The sequence below is a fragment of the Triticum urartu genome, chromosome 7, assembly GCF_003073215.2.
Source record: "Triticum urartu cultivar G1812 chromosome 7, Tu2.1, whole genome shotgun sequence".
NCBI lineage: Eukaryota > Viridiplantae > Streptophyta > Magnoliopsida > Poales > Poaceae > Triticum > Triticum urartu.
Genome location: NC_053028.1, coordinates 649,590,373 through 649,600,393, shown reverse-complemented (window position 1 = coordinate 649,600,393; position 10,021 = coordinate 649,590,373).

The window sequence follows — 10,021 nt, the reverse complement described above, 5'->3', positions numbered from 1 at the left end:
AAAAAAATTGTACATCCATCAGAAGGTGAAGCATGGAAGTCATTCGATATAGAGTACCCGGAGGAAGCAGCCGAGGCTGGGAATGTCAGAATTGCTATAACAGGTGATGGGTTCAATCCATATGGTATGTCGTCTAATCCTACAGCTACTGGCCCGTATTTGTTATTCCGCTCAATCTCCCTCCCGACGCCCTAATGCAACGCAAGACCATGTTCCTGTCTCTTATAATTCCGGGTCCTGAATATCTGGGGAAGAATTTGAGTGTGTTTATGCAGCCGTTGGTGGATGATTTGCACCATTCTTGGTACTTCCCGAGGTTGACATACGACCGACATCTGCAGAAAAATTTCTTAATGAAAGTTTGGCTACAGTATTGCATGCATGACTTTCCCGGCTATGCCCTGTTCTGCGGATGGTGTACAAGTGGAAAGATGCCTTGCCTAGTGTGCATGCAGGCCTTGATTTTCATTTGGCTGAAGAAGGGTGGCAAGTATGTTGCCTTTGACCTGCATCGACGGTTCCTCCCTCCAGACCATCCTGATGGGGAAGACAAGAAGAACTTCACAAAAGGCAAAGTTGTCCATGAAGTAAACGAGATTCCAACGTTTTCTGGTGCGGATGTGCTTGCTCAGCTAAAAGCTCTTAAGCCTGCCAGCGAAGGGAAAGGTAAAGGCAAAGCCACAGGCGAAGACGAGGGCGAGGGCAAAGGAAAAGGTAAAGGAAAAAAATGTTTTGAAGCTTATGGTGAGACGCACAACTGGACTCACATTACCCCCTAAACGCAGCTTCCCTATTTTAAGGACCTCAAACTTCCATACAACATCGACGTGATGCACACCAAAAAGAATGTCGCAGAGTCCCTTTTTTGCACCATCCTCAACATTCCTGATAAGACAAAGGATAATGTTAATGCTAGAGTCGATCAACAGAATATTTGTGATAGACCACGTCTACACATGCAGCCTCCCACAAGCAGTCGAAAATCTTGGTTCAAGCCAGATGCTGATTTCGTACTTAAAAAGGATCATAAGATGGAGGCACTGAAGTGGCTGAAACACGTCATGATGTTCACTGATGGTTATGCGTCGAATATAAGTAAGGGGGTCAATCTTTCAATGAGCAAAGTGACCGGGCTTAAGAGTCATGACTATCATGTATGGATTGAGCGGATTATGCCGGTGATGGTTCGGGGCTATGTTCCCGAGCGTGTCTGGCGTGTGCTTGCGGAGTTAAGCCATTTCTTCCGCACGCTTTGTGCTAAAGAAGTATGTCCTGAGAAGATAAAGGAAATGCATAAGAAGGTGTCGGAGTTGATATGCAAGCTAGAGAAGATCTTCCCGCCAGGATTCTTTACTCCGATGACGCATCTCATTTTGCACCTCACAAACGAGGTATTGTTGGGGGGGCCTATGCAGAATCGTTGGCAGTACGGCCCTGAGAGATAGAACAAGCATCTGAGACAGAAATGTGGAAACAAAGCTAAGATTGAAGCTTCCATAGTTGAGGCAGTTATCCTAGAGGAGGTGGCAGACCTCAGGAGAGCCTACTATCCGGACCACGTTGCACAATAAGGTGTCTTGATACAATACATAAGAACCCAAGTATAAACCCAAGTTGCCTCTATTCATCGGGCAAGGTGGCAGGGCTGGATGCTCGACACCTTATCTCATGCCACGAGATGAGTGGGAGGATGTCATGTTCTATATCTTGCACAACATCAAGGAAGTTGAGGATGAGTGGATGAGGTAATACCTTTGCACCATTCTTTAGGTCAATTCGTTATGTTCACTTTGCCTAGTTCTTATACCACTTTTCTTATTGTAGTCGATTCATTGATGAAGAGTGGACGGGAATGCTGCCTCCTAATGAAGCGGAGGCACTTGCTCTTAGGGTGCTGATGGAAGGAAAAATTTCGTTGTGTGGTTCATGGAGAAAGTAATGTTTCACACTTCCCTATTACCTATTTCAATTAAACTCATGCACCCTATAATTTTAATTAAACTCATGCACCCTATAATTTCAATTAAACTTGTAGGAAATGATCCGAATGAATCAATGGATGAAGAATTGAGATGGGTTTCCATGGGTTTTGACCCTACCGTCATGACATGCCAAAAGTATGATGTGAATGGGTATCGCTTCCATATAGAGGAGCATCAGAACAGTCGGCCTGATCCCAAAACCATAAATACCGGAGTCTTCACTGAAGGAGATAGTAAAGTAGATTACTACGGAAGGGTAGGAAAAATATACGAGCTTACATTCAAACGTGGCCACGAACCCCTAAGTCTCACTGTGTTCAAATGCCGATGGTTCGACCCCAAAAAGGGTCTGAGACATATGCCTTCTGTTGGTTTAGTTGAAGTTAAACCATCAACCATCTATGCCGGAGCTGATCTCTTTATCGCCGCTACCTAGGCCACACAAGTATATTATCTGCCTTACCCATGCCAGAAAGAGTACCTAAAGGGTTGGGAAGTTGTGTTCAAGGTGTCGCCACATGGTAAGCTACCGGACCCGGACGATGATGATTACTACAACATAAACCCCATGACATACGAGGGAGTGTTCTTTCAAGAGGAACATGATGACGTGATCTGAAACAACGAGGATGATTACTTGGGTTATGTTGACCTAGACCCAAACGACGACGACGCATGGATTGATGGTGAGGCAGTTGTGAATCAAAGAGACACAATTATGCTTGAAAAGTTAAATGAAGACGCTGACGATGAGGAAGAGCCTCCACCTCCGTCAGACAATGAAGAAGATATGCGTGGTAGTGATGATGAGACCGGTCGACAAATAGATTACAATAGTGATGATTCATATGGGTTCTAGAAAATGTAAGTTCTTTTAATGATCATTACAATAGTATGCTTAATGTGCTCTTTTGTTATTAATGTTTTTCATGTATGCTTGTTTATTTGATATCCTTACTAATTGTTTATTCTCTTCTCAATGCAGGTTTGCTAATCATGGGCAAGTCCAGCAGCGCTAGTTTCCTTAGTAAATTCAAAGGACTTACTCGGAGTGGACGAGCCCACAAGGTTCCCTCCCGACTACGCAAGGATGACACCTCACATGGAGGTGGAGGGGTCGGGGGAGGAGACCCTAGAGGAGGAGGGAGTGGGGGAGAGCCCCTAGAGGAGGAGGAGGTGGGGGAGAGGCAGCCGGGGCAAAAAACTCCGGGCCGTGTCCGAAATAGGAGGGTCTTCTTCGATGCCCTCCTATACTGAGGCACCTTCTGAGTTTGAGGAGGAGGAGTATGTTCTTGATGGCGAGGAGGAGGAGGATGAGGAGGAAGAGGGCGAGGTGGAGGAGGCCGAGGAGGAGGGTGAGGAGGAGGGCGAGGAAGATGGTGGAGGGGAGGTTGACCCCGAGTTGTGGGGTGACTTGCCACCGGGTCACTCCAAGAAACCTGTTAATACGTGACAGTCCTTGTCCGTCACGATCAGTGCAAAACTGTCATGGGTGCCCATCGATGACGGATTTGAAATCCGTCATGTATATCGCGTCATAATTTGACATTAGGCCTTCCATGACAGTCCTTGACCGTCATGGATCTGCCCTAAAGCCCACCCAGCCCAAAATAGGCCCAACCATTCATGACGGAACAAGCTGTCACAGGACCAACGCCACGTAGGATTTTCGATCGACCAATTGGAATGACGTGGCTGCCTACGTGGACATTATTTTTCATCACATAAATCGTTGTGGAATTTGGCACAATTTAAATTTCGTTACCACACATTCGCTGCACCAATTTTGAACCAGTACATATTTTAGCCTAATGCATTACACAAATCATAATACCAACTCTGGGCCAAGACCAAGTATTTCCAAAGAATGATCATATATTACACAAATATTCAATATGCATCCATCCATTTTTATATATACCACATCAACTTACAAAATCCTCCATGAAATGATAATTTACAAAATATATTGCCAAAATATATCACACAACAAGGTTAGGAACCAATACAATCCAATTTACAACAACAGAACATGTGATACTATTGAGCTTGTTATTCAGGTTCTTGTCATCAGCCCTCCTAATGGTAAGTATCATGTCATGGCGGATTGTGATGGCCAGCACCAAGAAGCCTGCTACCCAATCATACCTAACATATTTACAACAACATTAGATAGTAGTAGACAATAGAAATAAGAGAATAAGAACAAACTTCAAAAATAAATTAACAGTTGTCCAAATTTCTTAAATTTTACTGTGCCTACATACGAGAATAACAAAGTATCTAATCAAGTGAGGTTGCCTAAAATTAATCCAAATAAAAGTGGGTTAAATGAAAGTCTAATCAAGTTGACATATAAGTGACAATGTAATAGAACATACATCAGAGAACACAAGTACTCAGTAGCAGTTGAGGCCATATAAACCCGACGGCAATATGGCATTCAAATTTTCATGTGTCAAGATGTATACACGTGAAACTAAATGTTTATCCGAGGCACTTACACTAGTAAAAAACAACTGCTTGATAAGTTAACTTCAAATGGCATGCAAAATAACTATAAGGTGCGGCCACTAATAAATCTATAGAACTAAGTGGCAAATGGTTCTCTTAGGAGATACTGGATAGATGTATAAACTATTGCTCTTAAAAACATGCATGCTGGGGTTACTTTAATTCAAGTGCATGAGATGATAAATTTCACCAAGATCCAAGGGGCACAAACAAATTAGTAAAAAATCACACCATGGTGAAAAATGCCTAACTCAGAACTAAATCAACTAAATAGGTGCAGTTTAGTAGCAGTTGAGCCGGGGAATGTAAATACCGGAGAAATCATAGGGGTGGCAGTAGAGCCAACCCCTGGATGATCACAGAGCAGCTCCACCACAGTTATCACGGCCGCCCTCTCGAGCTCTATTTTGCGCCATGCAGCGGCACAGCTACTATGGCACCGCCTAGACCTATGCACATCCTGAAAAACAGAAATCATAATCAAGGAGATTACAGTGTTAATTGATCATAAAAAAGATGGGAAAACATCAGGGAAAAGATTTAGGATCAGAGAGTAGACATCAATCCTTACTTGTCGACAAAACTACTGTGGAGGTCGACCTGGCAGGGAGCACATGAGTTGAAGAAATATGTGTCACTGTGTTGGCAACTGCTAGCTTGGTGCGTGCCTCCAGGTTGAGGGTGAGTGAACTTACATGGCATTGGTTCTAGTACTAGTAGGCGCACAACTAATAGTAGCAGTACTACATGTGCTTAGTACACAAATGAACAAGTTTAAACCTCTGCATTACAGCTATAGGACTGCCACTGTACCAACATAATTTTCTTCTTAGATTAAGATTAAACTTAATTCTGGGTATATATATTCAATGAGCTGCAGTTGACAATATGGACAGAAGTGTATGGAGAAACCTCTAAACAGAACATGTCGCCATATTAATACAGTAACAGAAATTATGTCTCCTATTTGATGAAATTATTCACCACCTGATTACATTTATACATACTGAATTATATTTTGATAGAAAACTAAACTGAATGCATATAGAACATTTAATTATATTGATTTACAGAACGGAGACACGTCAAACTGTCAAAAAAATATAAACTGAATTAGATCTTGGTAGAAAATTAAACTAAATTAGATCTTGATAGAAGCCCACATAGCCCAGTGCAGCTGGTTGATGAACTACTGTAGTTTCTTCAACTCGTGTTTAATTCAGTGAACTACAGCGTGTATGAGAAACTATGGCAGGTCGACCAGCCTACTAGTATTAGACAAGCCAGGTCAACCTCCGCAATAGTACACCACCGGCAGTGTGTACAACAAACTATGGCAGGCCAACCACCTAGGCCTCGTATAAATTCAGAGAAAATTAAACTAAATTAATTCTCTATATCTTTACAGTGCAGGCAGGGTATCTCGGCAAAATTACGGCACCACATAGACCTACATCCGAAAAAACAGAGATCATAATCAAGGAGGTCGACCTGCCTCCTGTCTCTACTAGGTACCCTGCAGTGTAAAGATACAGAGAAAATTCAGTGTTAAAGATTCAGAGGAAACCCACAAACACAACACACCGGCTACTGCACGCACACACATCTCACTCATATACACGTTGTAGCCCTCGATAGACGCTGTCGCCGCCATGTCAGCATGGACACACACACCCTAAGATTTGGAGAAGGCAGTAGCCAAGCTTAAGCAATCGATTGAAGAGGGAGGCCACGCACCAGCCTTAGGCTTACCACCATGCCCACGAACGGCTGTTATGGCTACCGGCTTAGGCAAATGAAACTGACTTGTGGTCGAAGCAGCAGAATGAGGCCATGGCATCGAGGAAGCCAACAGAAGGGGCGGGAGCCATACCAGAATCCAGTGGCGGCGAGGGCTACGGCCTCCCGCGAGCCATTGTCATAGACCGGCCACCGCACGGTCGCTCCGCTCCAACAAGGCCAACAATGGGGGTTGAGCCCATGTTGGATCTATGCGCGCCCAAGACGCGGATCTCATCAGTCGGGCTGCTGCCGCCGTCAAACTAGGCAGATCAGCAACACATGCTGCAGATCAACCATCCTCGTGAAGATAGTGTGGAGGGGATAGTAGACGATGGTGTGTAGGGGTGATGGTTTCCACTAGGATTACGAGTGGAGGAAGTACGGGAGTGGCCTGGAGGTGGGGATTGGGTGGAGGAAGGAGAGACCGTCGGAGCGGTCGGTGAGCGGATGACGGAAAGGAGTGGATCGGGGAGAAGGAAGGAGATGATGGGGGCGGCGGCGGAGGGAGAATGAGATGGGGGCAGGGAGAGGCTTAGGGTTAGATTTTATACGAGGAATGGGTTAGACGGGCTCCAGCGGGCTTCGGCGGGCTCTGGGGCCGTACTAGGCCAGTTCATGACGGATTCTTAGAATGTCACCAGAAATCCGTCATGTATTAACTGATTTCTTGTAGTGGGTGCTCCGCAGGGGTGGCTGCATGGTAATGTCGGAGTACCTACACCACCTTCTATCGAGGTGCACAAGTGTCTCATTGAACCTGCGGGGACAAAGTAAGTGCCTCTCAATCATATTTTCAACACATGACGGCATTTTCTTATTGTACACATGGCAATCCTTTGATTCTTTTGCAGTAACTGGATCCTTCGCGGAAAGGGCCGTAAATCGAACGGCCTTATCACTGTCCTGTTGAAGGAGTTTTGGCCTGGCCTATTCTGCCCGCGGCCAGACAGGGACCCGAAGCTGCGGGTTTTGGCCACGAGCTAGGCCCACTACAAGGCTTGCAGCAACGCGGAGTATGGGACGACCGCTAAGGCCGTGATCACCAAATTTTGGGTAAGTTCTCTTTTGAATCACTTATCTTCAGTTTCGTTCATAGTTTATCATTGAATCACTCAACTCATGCCTTGTTTGCTTCTAGTTTATGCATGATTGCGGCAACTCTATAGAGTTCTTGACGAGCACAAGGCCAGAGCCGACGTGGTCTTACTTGCGGCTGCGAAGAAGAAAGCTCGTCAGTTGCAGTACGAGGTGCGCCGGGTTGCTGTCTCGCAGTACTACCACATCTACCTACACCAAAAGATGACCAAAACTCAAGTGTAGAGGCAACGACTTACCTTGAACAGGGAGCAATTCATGATGGTAACTATTACTGGCTTTTCATTGTTTCAAGCAGTCAACTATATGTTTCGTGCTCACATGTCATGCTTCCAAAATTTGCATAGGTTGTTCCTTGTTGGTGCTATGGAAGGCATTACGAATGGGCGAGTTTGGTGGATAGGTGGCTCGGCGATGATGCAGAGTTTGCTGCCAAGAGCATCAAGGCCCGGGCTAACCATGGAAAAGACGGAACACACGACCAAGGAAATAGGAACCACTGGGGCTTCAAGGCCATGAAGGTATATCTATATGCATGATGCATTTTTGTTCTTCTTTACCGTCATGTTCTGATGTATGGCTAACTTATGTTTGACGTTGCAGGATGACAAGTTGAAGAGGCCGCTCTCAGACATTGAGTCATGGAAGCTGGCCCACGAGCGGAGTGATCGCAAGGACGGCGAGAGCCAGTACTACGGCAAGACCGAGGAGCACCTCGAGTCTTACACTCAGAACTATAAAAAGTTGCATCCGGATGTTCCTGTTCCTGAGGTCGCCCAGTCTCAGATCGATGACACGGCGGTGGTGGCCATCCAGGGGAAGTCACATGGCCGGTATCCGTGTTTCGATGGCTTGATCACTCCTTCGATCTCGTACACACGGCTTCGGGCTACCAACCCGAGCTAGTTAGAGAGTACGGGGCATTCACAGTCTCCCTTAGCCCGCCAGCATGCTGTAGGTACTTCCCCTTTATCTTCTTTCTCTCTAGCATTCTTAGTTTATTTTCAGCATTGCAAACTTAGAAACAACCTAAATTACGTAGGCATATAAGGCCTTTGTCGAGAATAGGAATCTCGAGGTGCGAGAGTACTTGCAACGAGTGAAGACAAACGATGATTACAACCGTCAGATGATGATGGTTAGTTTTGCCCTCTTAAAACCAAGCTAATTTTTTGCACTTTCATTCCTTTGACCTTCTAGTTTGCTTGTTTAACTAACATCCAGTCTATGTTAGCGTCTTGGAGTAACCGCACAGAACCACCACAAATGGGACCCCCCACCACCACTTGCAGGAGAACCCCCACACGTGCCCACGTTTGATGAATGGGTGGCACTAGGCAGTGATAGTCCGGTTAGTACATTTGCCTAACTACTAACAAACTAGTTCTCGTTCATTCAACACTATCATATCATATTTACGGTTAGAACCTTCTCTCAAACATGTAGGGGACCGGTGGATCGACTCCTCCTTCGTCAACCCTAGTCACTCCAATCTGGCAGAGTGATGGTGGTCGCGGTGGCGGTTTTGGCGGAGGTGGTCTTGGCGGTGATGGTTTTGGCGGAGGTGGTCTTGATGGTAGTGATTTTGGCGCAGGTGGTTTTGGCGGAGGTGGTCTTGCTTGATGTCGATGATGATACCCGTGCATGTGGCTGTCGTGTCATACCTTTCATGTTTCTACTTGTTAGTTTCTGCTTTGAAATGATGTTCCATGTCTTGCACTACTTTTATGTTTATGAACTTTCGCCGGTGATGATCTTTAGATGATGAACTTGACTATGTTTAAATGATGATGATGAACTTGAGTATGTTTAGATGATGAACTGTCATATTTCTGCATAATCCCATATTATTCTGCTTTGAAATGTTGTCAAATGAATGGAAAAAGAGAAAACAGGGGAAAAAAGAAAACTATGCCTACAGCAAAGCCGTCGGCATAGATGAGCCCAGGGCTTCCCAGGGCTTGCCAAGTGGCATTCCTTCTATGCCTACGGCAAAGCCGTAGGCATAGCCCTACCACCAGGAGGCACCACGGAATGCCACGTGGCAGAGGTATGCCGACGGCTTTACCGTCGGCATAGATTTCCAACTATGCCGACGGCCAAGCCATCAGCATACCTCTGCCACGTGGCTTCCCGTGAATCGTCAGCGCTTTTGACGGTGCCGTCCGTTGCCGTCAGGCGAAAAACACTGCCGACGACTGTCGCTCGGCCGTCGGCATAGGCCCCTATGCTGCCGGTCTCACAAGACTACGCTGACGTAATCTACGCCGACGGGGCTATGCCGACGGCAGCCGTAGGCATATATCTATGCCGACGGGAAATGACCTATGCCGACGGCCCTAGGCCGCGAGTCCGGTAGTGGCACTCCCTTCTTGTCGCAAGGGCTTTTTCGCAATTTAGTCCTTCAAACTTTCCCGACCAAACTCGCAGTCCACCCCGTCTCCTTCCTCGCTCTCTTTGTCGCTCCCCCACTCCGGCGACGGCGCTGCCTCCGACCCTCCGCCCCACGCCCCACGCCACCTTGCTCCCCCACCCACCTCTCCGCCGCACCATGTAGTCGTCGCCTCCCCCCATGCCACCGCCTCGTTCCCCTGCCAAAACAGAGCAAGCGGCAAGGTTCGATTTTGTTGCCGCCTGGTTCACCTGCG